This window comes from Diceros bicornis, chromosome 5 (genome assembly GCF_020826845.1).
Source record: "Diceros bicornis minor isolate mBicDic1 chromosome 5, mDicBic1.mat.cur, whole genome shotgun sequence".
NCBI lineage: Eukaryota > Metazoa > Chordata > Mammalia > Perissodactyla > Rhinocerotidae > Diceros > Diceros bicornis.
In genome coordinates this window covers 50,764,714-50,783,522 of record NC_080744.1, presented here as the reverse complement: position 1 = coordinate 50,783,522, position 18,809 = coordinate 50,764,714, and the positions used below count along the sequence as shown (strand labels likewise).

The following is an 18,809-nucleotide window of genomic DNA, read 5'->3' as shown; positions in this document are numbered from 1 at the left end:
ATAATGTGGGGCCTACTAAGCAACTCCATTCCTTTGACTTGATGGGAAGTCCTAATTAGAGATTAGACATCCAGGAAGATTTGGGTCAAAACAGTCGAGGATGAGATACAGGAACATCCAGAGAGTGAGCCTCAAACCTGATGGCACATAAGAACCATTTGGGGCAGCTTTACAATAACCAATGCCAAGACCCTACCCCAGGCCAATTAAATGAGAATCTGGGGTTGAGGCCCAGTCATTGGTATTTTTTTTTTTTTTTTTGTGCGGAAGACTAGCCCGAAGCTAGCATCGCTTGCCAATCTTCCTCTTTTTGCTGAGGACGATTGGCCCTGGGCTAACATCTGTGCCCATCTTCTACTTTGTATGTGGGATGCCTGCCACAGCATGGCTTGATGAGACGTGCATAGGTCTGCACACGGGATCCAAATCTGTGAACCCTGGACCGCTAAAGCAGACTGCATGAACTTAACCACTATGCCACTGGGCGGGCCCCTAGTCATTGATACTTTTTGAAAAGCTACCAGGTGAAGGTTGACCAGATGGTGACATAGGAGGCTCTTGAACTCCCCTCCTCCCATGGACATGCTGAATGTGCAGCTACACAGAGAGCAGTTACCTCTGAAAGAAATCCAGAAACTAGCTTACACATCAGGTGAATGAGAAAATACCCACATTGAAACAGGTAGGAAAGGCTGAGACACATTCTTGCTATAAACCCCACCCATGGCACAGTGCCATATAATTGGGAAGAAACTCCCAGCACCCAGCTTTTCCCTGAGGAGGGAAGGGTTTGGACTACACATCTGGTGCCCCAAATTTTAAGATTCTCACCTGAGGGACAGGCCCACAAAACACCTAGTTCTGAAAGCCAATGAGACTTGTGTCCACAAGATCCACAAGACTATAGCAAAGAAAGGAGCAGTTGTTAACAGAGCCCTTGCTGTGCTATCCTCTCTGGGCTCAGTGTAGATGAAGCAGGCAAAATCACCCATCTCCCTACTGTTCTCTGCAAGGAGTCCGTCTGCATATGTTGAAAGCTGCTGCCTGAGAGTCAGGCTTTTACTTTAACACACATCTAAAGGCTAGCTGCATTCCCTGGAGACTGGAGAAACTGGTGACACTTCCCCTGCCATCTCCCTATAGCCCACTCAAAGTTGCCAGAATCACCATCAAAGGAACTTGTACAAACATCTGTGCCCCAGTTTTTGTGCTGTGCCCAAAGGATGGGCCCCCAGATCTCCTGGCTCTGATAGCTAACAGGGCTTGCATTCATGAGTCTCACAGGACAGTAGCAAACAAAGAAGTTGTTCTTAAAGGGCAGAGGTACACCCTCCTGCAGCTATGCATATGGTCCCAGAGCAGAAAAAGAAGGCAAAAATACCTGTCTCCTAGTTTCTCCCTGGAAGGGGCTTAAGTACCTACTTCCCAGTTGCTGCTTGAGGGTCTGCCTTCTAATAAACCTGCATCTAAGTGCTGACTGAGATCCCCCACTTTGGGACACTGACAGTTCCTGGTATACCCTCAGCTACTGGGAACCACTAAGAACAAGGCAGTCAGCTTGGACAATTGTGAAGATTTGAGAGACAACCAGGAGCTGGGGCCAGGCTGATAGAGGAGGTTCATCTCCTACACAAGACAACTCTGTCAAGACAAGGAGAGGTTTTTTGTTTTTGTTGTTGTTGTTTTTTTTCAGTCTAATGTGCAGAAATCAACATGGAGAATCAAGGAAAATTAAGAAAGAGAAGAATATGTTCCAAACAAAAGAACAAGATAAATCTCTAGAAAAAAATCTTAATGAAACAGAGATAAGTGATTTATCTGATAGAATTCAAAATAATGGTCATAAAGATGCTCACTGAGGTCGGAAGAGCGATGCATGAACAAAATGAGAATTTCAAGAGAGGGAAAATACAAAAAAGTGCCAAATAGAAATCATAGAGCAGAAGAATACAGTAATTGAACTGAAAAATTCAGTAGAGGGATTCAACAGCAGATTAAATCAAGCAGGAGAAAGGATCAGTGAACTTGAAGACAGGGCAATGGAGTTCATCCAGTAAGAGGAACAAATAGGAAAAAGAATGATAAAGAGTAAAGACAGCTTAAGGGACTATGAGACACCATTAAGAGGACCAATATATGAATTATAGGGGAAGAAGAAGAAGAAGGAGAAGGAGAAATGTGCAGAAAGCTTATTTAAAGAAATAATGACAAAACTTCTCTAGCTTGGAGAAAGAAACACGCATACAGATCCAGGAATCCCAGAGAGTTCCAAATAAGATGAATTCAAAGAGATCCATCCAAGACACATTATAATTAAAATGTCAAAAGTTAAAGATACAGAGAGAATCTTAAAAGCAACATGAGAAAAGCAACTTATTATGTAAAAGGGAACCCCCATAAGACTATCAGTGGATTTTTCAGCAGAAACTTTGTAGGCCAGAAGGCAATGGCATAATATATTCAAAGTGCTGAAAAAAAAAATCCTGCCAACCAAGAATACTCTACCTAGCAAAGCTGTCCTTCAGATAAGGAGTTTTCCAGACAAATAAAAGCTGAAGAAGTTTATCATCCTGGATCAGCCTTACAAGAAGTATTAAAGGGAGTTCTTTCAGCTGAAACAAAGGGATGCTAATTAGTAACAGAAAAATCTAAGAAAGTATAAAACTCACTGGTAAAAGTAAATACATAGTTCAATTCAAAATACTGTAAGGTTATAATGGTGGTGGGCAAATCACTTATTACTCTAGTATGAAGATTAAAAGATAAAAGTATTGGGGCCAGCCTGGTGGCATAGCAGTTAAGTGCGCACACTACACTTTGGCAAGCTGGGGTTCGCAGGTTCGGATCCCAGGCATGCACTGACACACCACTTGTTAAGCCATGCTGTGGCGGTGTCCCATATAAAGTAGAGGAAGATGGGCATGGATGTTAGCCCAGGGCCTATCTTCCTCAGCACAAAAGAGGAAGATTGGCATTGGATGTTAGCTCAGGGCTAATCTTCCTCACACATACACAAAAAGATAAAAGTACTAAAAATAATTGTAACTACAATAACTTGTTAATGGATACACAACATAAAATATGGAAATTGTGACATCATAAACATATAATGTGGGTGGGGGATGTAAAAATGCAGAGCTTTTTTATGCCTTCAAAGTAATGTTGTTATTGGTTTAAAATAGACTATTATAAGATGGTTTATACAAGTCTCGTGATAACCAAAAAGCAAAAACCTATAGTAGATACACAAAGAAATCAAAGAATAACACTACAGAAAATCATCAAGTCATAAAAGAAGAGAGCAAGAGAGGAACAAAAGAACAAAGCAATTACAAAACAACTAGAAAACAATTTACAAAATGAGAATAGCAAGTCCATTTCTATAAATTATGTTAACTGTAAATGGACTAAATTCTCAAATCAGAAGACATAAGGTGGCTCAATGGATAAAAAAATCAAGACCCAACTATATGCTGCCTACAAAAACCTCACTTCAGCTTTAAGGATACAAATACACTGAGAGTGAAGGGATGGGAAAAGATATTCCATGCAAATGGGAATCAAAAGAAAGGAGAGTAGCTAAATTTATGTCAGACAAAACAGATTTTAAGCCAAAGACTATAACAGGAGACAAAGAAGGTCATCATATATTGATAAGGGGTTCAAATAATCAGGAAAATATAACAGTAAATATTTATGCAGCTAACATAAAGCACCTAAATATATAAAGCAAATATTAACAGATCTCAAGGAAGGAATAGACAGCAATATAATAATAGTAAGGGAGTTTAATACCCCATTTTCATCAAAGGATAGATCTTCCAGACAGAAAATCGATAAGAAAATATTGGACTTAAACTAAATGTTAGCCAAATATACCTAATAGATATTTACATCCAACAACAACAGAATACACATTCTTTTCAAGTATATGGAACATTCTCCAGGATAGATCATAAGTTAGGCCACAAAAAAAAAACTCTTAATAAATTTGAAAAGATTGAATATCAAGCATCTTTTCTGATCACTAGAATTAATTACAAGAAGAACACTGGAAAATTCACAAATACGAAGAGACTAAACAGTATGCTTCTGAACAACCGATGGGTCAAAGAAGAAATGAAAAGATAAAAAAAAAAATATCTTGAGACAAATGAAAATGAGAATGCAGCATATCAAAACTTATGAAATGAAGCAAAAGTAGTTCTAAGAGAGAAGTTTATAGTAATAAATGCTTACATGAAGAAAAAGAAAGATCTCAAATAAACAACCCAATTTTATACCTCAAGAAATAAAGACAAAGAAGAATAAACTAAGCCTAAATTTAGCAGAAGGAAGGAAATAAAGATCAGAGTGGGAAATAAATGAAATAGAGACTAAAAAGAAAATAGAAAAGACCAATGAAACCAAGGGCTGGTTTTTTGAAAAGACAAACAAAATAGACAAACATTTAGTTAGACTGACCAAGAAAAGAGAGGGGACTCAAATGAAGAACATTCTAAATGAAAGAGGTGACATTACAACTGATACTATACGAACAGAAAAGATCATAAGAGACTACTGTGAACAATTATCTACCAGCAAATTGGATAGCCTAGAAGAAATAGAGAAATTCTTGGAAATATACAACATACAAAGATTAAATCATGAAAAATAGAAAATATGCACAGACCAATTACTAGTAAGACAATTGAATCAGTAATCAAAAACCTCCCAACAAAGAAAAGTCCAGGACCAAATGGCTTCACTGGTGAATTATACTAAACATTTAATGAAGAATTAATACCAATCCTTCTCAAACTCTTCCAAAAACTAGAAGGGGAGGGAACACTTCCAAACTTGTTTTACAAGGCCACTATTACCCTGATTCCAAAGCCAGACAAAGGCGCTACAAGAAAAGAAAACTGCAAGCCAATATCCTTGATGAATATGGATGCAAAAGTTCTCAACAAAATATTAGCAAACCAAAAGGATCATACACCGCAATCAACTGGGATTTATTCCAGGGATGCAAGGATGGCTCGACATCCACAAATCAACCAAGGTGATACAATAAATTAACAAATGAAGGAGAAAAATCATATGGTCATCTCAATAGGTGCAGAAAAAGCATTTGACAAAATTCAACATCCATATATGCAAAAAACTCTCAACAAAGGGGATTTAGAGGGAATGTACCTCAACATAATAAAGGCCATATATGACAAGCCAATGACCTACATCATAGTCAATGGTGAAGAGTTGAAAACTTTTCCTCTAAGATCAGGAACAATACAAGGATGCCCACCCTTGCCACTTTTATTCAGAATAGTAGTAGAAGTTCTAGCCAGAGCAATTAGGTAAGAAAAAGAAATAAAAGGCATCCAAATTGGAAAGAAAGAAGTAAAACTGTCACTATTTGCAGATGACATGATATTATATATAGAAAACCCTAAAGACTACACCAAAAATTGTTAGAATTAAACAAACTCAGTAAAGTTGCAGGATGCAAAATCAATATAGAAAAATCAGCTGTATCTGTATACACTAACAATGAACTATCAGAAAGAGAAATTAAGAAAATAGTCCCGTTTACAATTGTATCAAAATGAATACAATATCTAGGTTTAAGTTAAATCAAGGAGGTGAAAGACCTGTACACTGAAAACTATAAGACATTGATGAAAGAAATTGAAAAAGACACAAATAAATGGAAAGATATTCTGTGCTTATGAATTAGGAGAATTAAGATTGTTAAAATGTCCATACTACCCAAAACAATCTACAGATCCAATGAAATCTCTACCAAAATTTCAATGGCATATTTCACAGAAATAGAATAAATAATCCTAAACTTTGTATGGAACCACAAAAGACCCTGAATAGCCAAGGCAATCTTGAGAAAGAAAAAAAAAGCTGTAGGCACCACATTTCTTGATTTCAAACTATATTGCAAAGCTATAGTAATCAAAACAGTATGGTATTGGCATAAAAAACAGACCCATAGATCAATGGAACAAATAGGGAGCCCAGAAATAAACCCATGCAAATATATGGTCAATTAATTTATGACAAAGAAGCCAAGAATATACAAAGGGGAAAGGACAGTCTCTTCAATAAATGGTGTAGAGAAAACTGGACGGCCACGTGCAAAATAATGAAAGTGGACTACCCCGTTATACCATACACAAAAATTTCTCAAAATGAATTGAAGACTTGAATATAAGACCTGGAAACATAAAATTCCTAGAAGAAAACATAGGAGGGTAAGCTTCTTGACTTTGGTCTTGGTGATGATTTTTTATATTTGACACCCAAAGCAAGGGCAACAAAAGCAAAAATAAACAAGTGGGGCTACATCAAACTAAAAAACTTCTGCACAGCAAAGGAAACCATCAATAAAATGAAAAGGCAACTTACTGAATGGGAGAAAATATTTGCACACTATATATCCAATAAGGGGTTAATATACAAAATATATAAAGAACTCATACAACTCAATGGAAAAAAATCTGATTAAAAATGAACAGAGAATCTGAATAGACAGTTCTCTAGAGAAGATATACTGATGGGTGACAGGTACACGAAAAGGTGGTCAACATCCCTACTCATCACAGAATTGCAAATCAAAACCACAGCAAGATGTCACTGTACACCTGTTAGGAAGTCTATTATCAAAAAGACAAGAATTAACAAGCATTGGAGAGGACGTGGGGAAAAGAGAACTCTTGTGCCCTGTTTGTGGAAATGTAAATTGGTACAGTCACTATGGAAAACAATATTGGGGTTCCTCAAAAAATTAAAAATAGAACTACCATGGGATCTAGCAATCTCACTCTGGATATATATCAAAAGGAAACAGAACGATTATGTTGAAGAGATATCTGTACTCTCATGTTCATTACAGCGTTATTTACAATAGCCAAGACATGGAAGCAATCTAAGTGTCTGTTGATGGATGAATGGATAAAGAAGTTGTGGAACATATATACAATGGAATATTATTCAGCCATAAAAAAGAAAGAAATCTTGCCATTTGCAACAACATAGATGAACCTGGAGGGCATTATGCTAAGTGAAATAAGCCAGACAAAGACAAATTCTACATGGTATCACTTATATATGGAATCTAAAAATTAAAAAAAAAGGTCAAACTCATAGAAATAGAGAGAAGAAAAGTGGTTGCTTTGGGCAGGAGGGTGGGGCAAATAGGGAGAGGTTGGTAAAAGCGTACAAACTTTCAGTTATAAGACGAATAAGTTCTGAGGATCTAATGTAACATGGTGACTATAGTTGATGACACTATTGTATAATTGAAATTTGCTAAAAGAATACAACTTAAATGTTCTCATAAAAAAAGGGTAAATATGTGAGGTGATGGATGTGTTAATTAACTCGATGGAGGGAATCCTTTCACATCTATATTTGTTCATCAAATCATCAGGTTATGCACTTTAAATATCTTACAATTTTGTCAATTATAACTCAGAAATCTGGAAAAAAACAGCTACCATGTGATTCTAATGTATTCCCAAGTTGAGGACTACCATTTATAATAGCTAGAATTTCTTAATTTAGGCAATTAATGTAAAGGTGTTTTCAAATAGTGGTTTTTCAAGAGGAATTATGCTAAACACTCTTAATTGGCTTCTTTATGTTATTAAGTGGCTCTCCAAAATAATGGGAACATTTTTAGCATGATGCCTATATAACTTCAGCAGCAGCAGTTACATAATTTTCCAAGTACCTAATGATTCTACTATGATAGCTAACTGGATGTTTCTTGAGTTTTAGAACAAGTTGGGTTACAAAGACAATCATTTCTATTTTTTACTGGAGTTTGATTAATATTCTTTCTGGACCAATGTGACCTTAGAATTAAGCGCTAAGCATGGCATGGTCCATTTGACAGGATCTACATATTTTATCTTCATTAATTCTCCCAATTATGAACAGCCTGGCTAGGACTCCTCCTTGCATCCTAAATGAAGCACTCACTATGTTCTTGCCCTTCCATTTGTGCTCTTGTCATAGTGTAGCTTATTACCAAAAATAAAACTCACCTACCTTTAAAGAGAGGTGAAGTGGATATGTGAGTGGAAGGAGATGTGGTTTTTATTCTAAGAAAAGTGTATCGTGCCATCTGTGGGCAGACATAGCTGAAGGATGGACTATTACTTGAAGCATTTTTTCATAACCTCAGGATAACCAGATTTGTATTTTCCCAATGACATTGGGGTCAAAGGTCCACTAATTAGATATACACAGAGTGTTAATACAGATGAACTATTCACTCTCATTTTGGAATGTTTCCACCACAAAACATAAATGTATAGTCAAAGAGGCATCTTCCAAATTTCTTAGTCTTAACATATAAAAATATTCAAAGTAACCACTTTCTGTCTATATTTTCTTCTTCCTGGGAAGGAAGCTATACAGTCATGAGAACAGTGAACAGGCATTATCTTCTAAACAAGCCCCAGACTACAGGGATTCAATAAATAATTCATCACTTCCCTGCCTCTACCAAAATCTCTTCACTCCAACTGCAGACTTGAAACTCTCAAGTAGTCAGGTCTTGGACTTTTAATCTGCTTCTTCTTAATACCCTTCCTTCTTCTCTGAAGTCAAAATATGTCTATAGCTTATTAATTACTTCTCAAACGTGCTCTTTTTGGATAAAGTAAGTTTCAAAACTAGCAATATGCAAAGTGTTTGAAATTTTAACTGCCGTCCTTTCACTTATCCATTCATCTATTCAATAAATATAGAGCAGCTACAATGTGCCAGGCCCTTTCTAGACACTGTGTAGGTAGTGTTGTGAACAGAGGAGATGGAATTCAATCCCTGCACTTCTGGAGTAGAGGGGAGAGAGTGTCCTGGGTCAAGGCTGACACCAGTCTCAGAAAATGATGCAAAGATGTGTCAAAAGTTTCAAAATAAAATGACACTAAAAAAACAATCTAACAAAAAACAAAACGTTGGAGTGACATCAGCATAATGGTGGAGTGAGTTGTTCCCTTTGTCTCTCCCTCCTAAGTTACAACTAGATGGATAGTCATTAACCTGTAGAGGATTCCCTGCACAGCACAACAGGACGTCTGAGAGATCCGTGCAGCTGTGCATCTGAAGGTGGGTAGACTGGATCCTCAGGAGAAGTGGAACTAGGTGAGTGCAACCCTCCCCCTCCCTGACAGTAGTGAGCCAGGTCATGAATCATCACACAGTGGCCTGCTTGACTGTAAGAGGAGGTGGGGGTAGCCTGGCCAGCGTGAACACATTTGGAGTTGTAGTCTGGCCCACAGGAGAGCCCATTGTGCTGCAATGGCCCTGCTGGTGGGAATGCTCTATAACAAGTGGTGGTGGCTCAGCCCCTGTGAAGGTGCCCACCCTTGAGTGCAGCACAGGGAAGAAGGTGTCCCTCACCCCTGTAAAGCACAGCAGCCCACAAATCCCACTGAGTGGCAGCTCACCCTTGTGTGGGTGCCCCTCCCACCTAGTGTGCAGCAGCTCAGCTGGTCTCCTGCTGAGCACAGGGGGCCCTCCTATGGTGCCCATCTTCCCAGCACAGAGGCCCTGCCCACGTGAGAGCAACCTGCAGAGTGGCTGTGGCCAGCCCCTGCAAATGCAGAGCAGCCTTACCTGCACAACTTCAGATGGGGTGGGATCAGAAAATATAGCTCCTGCTCCCACCCAGTGGTGGCAGGTGGAATTTGTGACCTGATACTACCACAAATGCACTGGCAAAGGATCAATTCATCAAACACCATGAAGAACTACACCAACATTTCAGAGCAGGAGAAAAATGACAAGTCTCCAGAAACCAATCCCGAACTCACAGAAATTTACAATCTAAATCACAGAGAATTCAAAATAGTTATCATAAAGAAACTTGATGAGTTACAAGAAAACTGATAAAGACAGTTCAATGAGCTCAGGAATAAAATTAATGACAGAAGGAATACTTCATCAAGGATATGGAAGCTCTAAAACACACACACACACACACACACACACACACACACAAAGCCAAGCAGAAATTCTAGATATGAAGAACACAATTAATGAGATAAAAAATAATCTAAAAACCATAAAAAATAGAGGTGACATTATGGAGGACAGAATTGGTGATTTAGAGGATAGAAATATAAAACTACTTCAGGTGGAGGAGGAGAGAGAACTAAGATTTTTAAAAAATGAAGAAATGATTTGAGAAATATCCAACTCAATTAGGAAAAGCAACATAAGGATTATAGGTATTCCAGAGGGAGAAGAGAAGGAGAAAGGAGCAGAGAACTTGTTCAAAGAAATAATAGCTGAAAACTTCCCAAACCTGGGGAAGTAACTGGACTTACAAGTACATGAAGCCACTGGAACTCCTAAGTACATCAATGCAAAAAGACCTTCTCCAAGGCATATAATATTAAAAATGACAAAAGTCTATGACAAAGAAAAAATATTAGGGGTAGAAATGCGGAAGAAAATAATCTCCAAAGGAATCCTTATCAGGCTTTCAATGGATTTCTCAGCAGAAACCTTACAGGCTAGGAGAGAATGGAATGATATATTCAAAATACTGAAAGACAAAAATTTTCAGCCAAGGATACTCTACCCAGCAAAACTATCCTTCAGATATGATGGAGAAATAAAAGTTTTCCCAGATAAACAGAAGCTGAGCGAGTTCATCACCACTATACCTCCCTTAGAAGAAATGATGAAGGAAGCCTTCCTACCTGACAAAAAAAAGGCAAAGATTTACAAAGCTTTGAGCAAGAAGATAAATAGACAGACAAAATCAGAAAATTGCAGCTGTCTATCAGAACAGGTTAGCAAACACTTAATTATAACATAAAAGATAAAGTTAAGGAAAGTATCAAAAATAATTAAAAATACTTCAATTTAGTTACAAACTCACAACACAAAAAAGAATAATTTGTGACAACAGTAACTCAGAAGGGGAAGAAGAGAGGGATGGAACCTACTTAGGCTAATGGAGATAAGAGGCTGTCAGAAAATGGACTATCTCATCTACGAGATCTCTTATACAATTCTCACAGTAATCACTAAACAAAAAATCAGAGCACAGCCACAATTCATAAGTAAAGAGAAAATCACCACAGAAAACCACCAAACTAAAATGGTGGTCAGAAATATGAGGGAAGAGAAACAATGGAAATATAGAGCAACCAGAAAACAAGAGATAAAATGGCAGTATTAAGCCCTCATATATCAATATTCACTCTAAATGTAAATGGGTTGAATTCTCCAATCAAAAGACACAGAGTAGTTGGATGGATTAAAAAACAAGACCCAACAACACACTGCCTTCATAAACACATTTTAGCTCTGGAGACAAACATAGGCTCAGAGTAAAGGGATGGAAAATGATACTTCAAGCAAATGGCAAGCAGAGGGAGGCAGGTGTTGCCATACTTATATCAGACAAAGCAGACTTCAAGTTAAAAGAGACAATGAGAGACAAAGAGGGGCAGTATGTAATGATAAAAGGGACACTCCACCAAGAGGACATAACACTTATAAATATATATGCACCCAATACAGGAGCAGCAAAGTATATAAGCAACTACTAATCGACCTAAAGGGAGAAATTGACAGTAGCACAATAATAGTAGGGGACCTCAATGCCCCAGTTTCATCAATGGATAGATCAGCCAGACAGAAAGTCAACAAGGAAACAGCGGCCTTAAATGAAACGCTAGATTAGATGGACTTAACAGACATGTATAGAACATTCCACCCCAAAACAGCAGAATATACATTCTTCTCAAGTGCATATGGAACATTCTCAAAGATAGACCATAGGTTGGGAAACAAGGCAAGCCCCAATACATTTAAGAACATTGAAATCATATCAAATATCGTTTCCAAACACAGTGCTATGAAACTAGAAATCAACTATAAGAAAAATCTGGGAAAATCACAAATATGTGGAGACTAAACAACATGCTACTGAACAACCATTGGATCAATGAAGAAATCAAAGGAGAAATCAAAAAATACCTGGAGACAAATGAAAATGAAAATACAGCATACCAACTTTTATGGAATGCAGCAAAAGTGGTTCTAAGAGGGAAATTTATAGCAATATAGGCCCACCTCAGCAAACAAGAAAAATCTCAAATAAATAATCTTAAACTACACCGTACAGAACTAGAAAAGGAAAAACAAAGCCCAAAGTCAGCAGAAGGAGGGAAATAATAAAAATTAGAGCAGAAATAAATGAAATAGAGGCTAAAAAAAAAGCAGAAAGGCTCAATGAAGCTAAGAGATGGTTCTTTGAGACGATAAACAAAATTGACAAACTCTTAGCCAGACTCGCCAAGAAAAAAAGAGAGAAGGCATAAATAAATAAAATTAGAAATGAAAAAGGAGAAATTGCAATGGATACCACAGAAATACAAAGGATTATAAGACAATACTATGAGAAACTATATGCCAACAAATTGGATAACCTAGAAGAAATGGATAAATTCTTAGACTCATACAACCTCTCAAAACTGAATCAAGAAGAAATGGAGAATCTGAACAGACCAATCACAAGTAAAGAGATTGAAAGAGTAATCAAAAACCTCCCCCAAAACAAAACTCCAGGAGCCGACGGCTTCTCTGGAGAATTTTACCAAACATTCAGAGAAGATTTAATACCTATCCTTCTCAAACTATTCCAAAAAATTGAAGTGGATGGACCACTTCCTAACTCATTCTATGAGGTCAACATTACCTTGATACCAAAACCAGACAAGGCCAACACAAAGGAGGAAAATTACAGGCCAATATCGATGATGAACATAGATGCAAAAATCCTCAACAAAATATTGGCAAACTGAATACAGCAATACATTAAAAGGATCATGCACCATGATCAAGTGGGATTTATACCAGGGATGCAGGGGTGGTTCAACATCTGCAAACCAATCAATGTGATACACCACATTAAAAAAATAAGGAATAAAAATCACATGATCATCTCAATAGATGCAGAGAAAGCATTTGACAAGATCCAACATCCATTTATGATAAAAACTCTCAATAAAATGGGTGTATAAGGAAAGTACCTCAACATAATAAAGGCCATATACGACAAACCACAGCCAACATCATACTTAACAGTGAAAAACTGAAAGCCATCCCTCTGAGAACAGGAACAAGACAAGAGTGCCCACTCTCGCCACTCCTATTCAACATAGTACTGGAGGTTTAGGCCAGAGCAATTAGGCAAGAAAAAGAAATAAAAGGTATCCAACTCGGAAAAGAAAGAAGCGAAATTCTTGCTGTTTGCAGATGACATGATTCTTTATATAGAAAAGCCTAAAGAATCCACTGGAAAACTATTGGAAATAATCAACAACTACAGCAAAATTGCAGGGTACAAAGTCAACTTATAAAAATCAGTTGCATTTCTATACACTAATAATGAACTAGGAGAAAGAGAAGTCAAGAATACAATCCCATTTACAATCTCAACAGAAAGAATAAAATTCTAGGAATAAATTTAACCAAAGAGGTGAAAGACCTATACATTGAAAACTATCAGACATTACTGAAAGAAATTGAAGAAGACATAAAGAAACAGAAAGATATTCCATGCTCATGGATTGGAAGAATAAACATAGTCAAAATGTCCATATTACCTAAAGCAATCTATGGATTCAATGCAATCCCAATCAGAATCCCAATGACATTCTTCATGGAAATAGAACAAAGAATCCTAAAATTTGTATGGAACAACAAAAGACCCCAAATAGCCAAAGCAATCCTGAGAAAAAAGAACAAAGCTAAAAGTGCCACAATCCCTGACTTCAAAATATACTACAAAGCTACAGTAACAAAAACAGCATGGTGCTGGCGCAAAAACAGACACACAGATCAGTGAAACAGAACTGAAAGTCCAGAAATAAAAACACAAATCTGTGGACAGCTAATCTTTGACAAAGGAGCGAAGAACATGCAACTGAGATAGGAAAGTCTCTTTGATAAGTGGTATTGGGGAAACTGGATAGCAAAAGAAAGAAAGTAAATTATTATCTTACACCATACACAAAAATTAACTCAAAATGGATTAAAGACTTGAATGTAAGACCTGAAACCATGAAACTCCTATAAGAAAATATAGGTAGCGCTGTCTTTGACATCAGTCTTAGCAGGATCTTTTTGAATATCATGTCTACTCAGGCAAGGGAAACAAAAGAAAAAATAAACAAATGGGAATACATCAGACTAAAAAGTCTCTGCAAGGCAAAGGAAACCATCAACAAAATGAAAAGACAACCCACCGACTAGGAGAAAATATTTGCAAATCATATATCCGACAAGGGGTTAATCACCAAAATATATCAAGAATGCATAGAACTCAACAACAAAAAACAAACAACCCTATCAAAAAATGGGCAGAGGACATGAACAGACATTTCTCCAAAGAAGATATACAGATGGCTAACAGGCACATGAAAAGATTTTCAACTTCACTAATTATTAGGGCAATGCAAATCAAAACTACAACGAGATATCACTTTATATGTGTCAGAATGGCTGTAATTAACAATTCAAGAAATAGCAAATATTGGAGAGGATGTGGAGAAAAGGGAACTCTCATGCTCTGCTGGTGGGGTTGCAAACTGGTGCAGCCACTGTGGAAAACAGTATGGAGATTTCTCAAAAAACTAAAAGTGGAAATACCATATGATTCAGCTATCCTACTATGGGGTATTTATCCAAAGAACATGAAATCAACAATTCAAAGTGATTTATGCACCCCTAAGTTCATTGCAGCATTATTCACAATAGCCAAGATGTGGAAGCAACCAAAATGCCCATCAACTGATGAATTGATAAAGAAGATGTGGTATATATACATAATGGAATACTGCTCAGCCATAAAAAAGACAAAACCGTCCCATTTGCAACAAGATGGGTGGACCTTGAGGGTATTATGTTAAGAAAAATAAGACAGATAGAGACAGCCAAACACCATATGATTTCACTCATATGTGGAAGATAAACAAACACATGGATAAAGAGAACAGATTAGTGGTTACCAGAGGGGAAGGGGATGGGTGAAAGGGGTAAAGGGGCATATATATATGGTGATGGATAAAAATTAGGCTATTAGTAGTGAGCATGATGCAGTCTATACAGAAGCTGGTATTACAATACTATACACCTGAAATTACAGAATGTTATAAAACAATATGACCTTCAATAAAATAATTGAAAAAACCCAAGAAACAAAAACAAATAAACCCTTGACCCAGAAATCTTAAGAAATATATTCTAAGGAAATAATTATGTGCCAAAATGCAAATATACAAAGATCTTCATTGTATTTTAGCCCAACATTGAAAACAAGGACTGGTTAAATAAATTGAGAACCAGTTGAATAAATTATAGTGCGCCATGTAATAGACTACTCTGAAGCCATTGAAAAGGATGTTGCTGGAAGGAAATGTTTCTAAATACACAGATGCTTACAACATATTGTTAAGTGAAAGTTGCTGGTTTCAAAATTGTGTGATATGATTCCTCTAAAACAGTGGTTTCTCAACTGGGGCCCATTTTGCCTCTCAGGGAACATTTGTCAATATGTAGAGACACTTTTGGCTGTCCCACTGGGGTGGTGCTACTAGCTTCTAGTGAGTAGGGGCCAAGGATCATGCTGAACATGCTACAATGCCTAGGACAGTCCCCCACAACAAAGAATTATTTGATCCAAAATGTCAGTAGTGCTGAAGTTGAGGAACCTTGCTCTCAGTTATATACAGCATTGAAAGGACAAATATCTTTTGGATAAATAGGGTCGTGGATCTTTTTTTTTTTTTTTTTGTGAGGATGATTAGCTCTGAGCTAACATCTATTGCCAATCCTCCTCTTTTTGCTGAGGAAGATTGGCCTTGAGTTAACATCTGTACCCATCTTCCTCTACTTTATGTGTGGGTTGCCTGCCACAAAATGGCTTGATAAGTGACGCGTAGGTCTGCGCCTGGGATCCGAACTCGCAAACCCCCGGCCACTGAAGTGGAGTGCATGAACTTAACCATTAAGCCACTGGGCCGGCCCCTCATGGATGTTTTTAGTGTCATTTTTCTTAGGGTGTTAATCAGGTTTTGTTTTAAATGAGGAAGTGTTGACTTTGTACTTAGAAACTCAAAAAGAGGGGCCGGCCTGGTGGCGCAAGTGGTTAAGTGCGCCGCTCTGCTGCTGGCGGCCCGTGTTTGCTAGTTCAGATCTTGGGCGCGCACCGACGCACTGCTCGTCAAGCCATGCTGTGGTGGTGTCCCATACGAAGTGGAGGAAGATGGGCACGGATGTTAGCCCAGGGCCAGTCTTCCTCAGCAAGAAAAGAGGAGGATTGGCAGATGTTAGCACAGGGCTGATCTTCCTCACACACACACACAAAAACAACCCACAAAAGAAACTACTAAATGTGGTGCTAAACTTTGGACCCATTATCTCAGCCTGGGAATGTTTTTTTTTTTGAAAAAGGTCAATCATTTTTGTCTTTTGCTACTGCTCTCTTGGCCTGTGCACACCTGAGTGCGTGTATCTGAGGTGTCTCTATTCTGATGGACCTGGATTCTCTCTGGTCCTGGTTTACTCCTCTAACATGGGTGACGTACGTGCTTGTTTAATAATGAGCTATATCCATCCAGGGAATCATCTGTTCCGTGTTTGAATAGCATGTTCTTAGACGTCCATGTGTTCTATTCTAAGGAAGTCAGAGGACCCTTCCATCCCTCAGCACGGTTCCTAGGAAGATCAGTGTGCACAGTGAATGCCTCAACTACTGAGCACTGTACTCTGGCAGGTCCAATGAGGCTCATCTCCAGAAAAGCTGGGGTGTAGTTAATTGTCTCATTTTTTTGGTTGAAATATTGTGGTTTACAAGAGTCTAAATAGGTTTGCTAATTTAGCCACTTCCTCTTTTCAAGCCCACCATGGAAATAAAGATTAGCCATAAAATACGTTTAATGAGCCCCCGAATTTTATCTGAAGGGAACCTGGGGCCAGTGGCATTATGCTGGTCTGTGGAAGGCTATAGTGGCGTCTGCAGAAACCTTCTCAAGTGACCGCCTAGGATTGCTATTACTTTACACGTGCATGTTTTATTAATCAGGCAATTAATCATCTCCATTATCTTTGATTAAAAGTTACATTACCTAAGCAGGACAAGCATCGCCAAGTGGGCAAGGCAGATCATGTTTTCTCTTTCACTGGACTCATCATTTTTCTAACTAAAGCCTGCAAGCTTGTGTTAGAAAAGCTTCTTGAAATTAATTTACTGTCATTCTTACAACATATTCATGCATTGGGGCCGGTGAATGTGTGTGCACTCCATTTGATTACGTCAGATATCCTCCCCTCCAAATAAAGGCTATGATTAATTCATTAATGGATGGTTTGTTTCCATGGGTAAGTACCAGTTTATGACGATTCCATCAACACTTGCACTACATTAATTTATTTCTCATTTAATCAGTGTTTAAATTGAACTGGGATCTGGCAGAACAAAACATGCGTTTTTACATAATTATAGTGGAGCAAGTGGAACTAGTCATAGGACTTTAGCATTGGAAACCTCACTGCAGAAGCACAGATGGGTTAGGAGATGTTGATAAAAAAATATATCCAGGCATAAATCCTGTTTAAGCACTCTGTATTAAACTCCCAGTGGCTGCATGACAATTAACTTTGCATTAATTACCTTAAATTTTCTTATGCTGTATATGGCTCTGAGTAGGAATCCTACAGACTGAGCAGACTGGAGGCACTTCTTGTCATGCTCCGTTAACTTAAGTCGGTAGCTTCTTCAGAAAGGCATTTCTTCCCAGACTTGTCCAGGTGGTAAGTTCAACATTTAGTAGCTGTCCCTCTGTGCTTCTCTAATATTTTCCAAGCCAGTGTTGTTGCAGTATGGGTTTGCCTTGAGGGAAGATGAGCTACTCTGGAAAATTGATTTTAGATTGAGGCTTGTCTAGAGACTCTCTAGATTAGGAATTGCACTTGCTGGTTTTGTGTCCTCAAAACTGCTAAGAGAGGCTGAACAAAGAATATTTTTCAGGCGAGGGACTTCCTGACACGTAGTCATTTGTTAACTGCCTAAGTTTTTGCCTTAGAATCTCCATCTCCATCACTTCTTCCTCCCTCTGCCCCTTCCCCCCTTCCTCAATAAGTTTCTTTTTCCATGCTGTCACTCCATTTCCCTCCTTCCTTTCCCAGTGAATCACTATTCTGAAGTGGATGTATCTTTCCAGGCATGTCTTTATAATTTCACTTCATTAGTGTATATCCACAAATAATATATTATTTTACATGTATTTAAACTTTTAAAAAGTGGTCTCATAAAGTATCCTATTATATATTTTTTTACTAAACATTTTTTTAGTAAGGTCCATGCTGTGCACGTATGTAGCTCTAGGTCATTCATTTAAATGACGTACAATATTCCATGATGGGAATGTACTACAATTTGTTACCCATTACCCTAGTGAGGGACATTTAAGCAAATGTTTAATATTTCTCTATTACAAACAGCCAATTAGTAAAGATCCTTTTATATATCATCCTTCTGGGATTTGAATTTGAGACCATTTGACTGTAAAGCCTGTGCTCTCCTCACTATATCGAATTGACTCTCAATTGATATACTTCTATTATAATGCAGTTTGATTTGGTAGAACACAGGAGCTCAACATTAAAACTTGGTAATACCAATTCATCTCTAGATGAGAATCACTTTACTAATTTTATCAGACATGAAGAGTGGATTTACTGTCTAAAGCTAAGATGTAGAATACAGTAGCCGCTAGGCACAT

The 18,809-nt window shown here is 37.7% G+C and overlaps 1 long non-coding RNA gene across 2 annotated transcripts in view; it reads left to right on the top strand.

Moving 5' to 3' along the window:
• LOC131406101 (uncharacterized) overlaps positions 1–18,809 on the top strand; it is a 170,190-nt gene that overhangs the window by 3,041 nt on the left and 148,340 nt on the right. The window contains exon 3 of one of the 2 annotated variants that reach the window (XR_009220059.1): positions 9,020–9,147. The exons of the other annotated variant lie outside the window; for it this stretch is intronic. This is a non-coding gene — a long non-coding RNA (uncharacterized LOC131406101). The remainder of the gene's footprint in view (positions 1–9,019; positions 9,148–18,809) is intronic. 2 annotated transcript variants of the gene reach the window in all.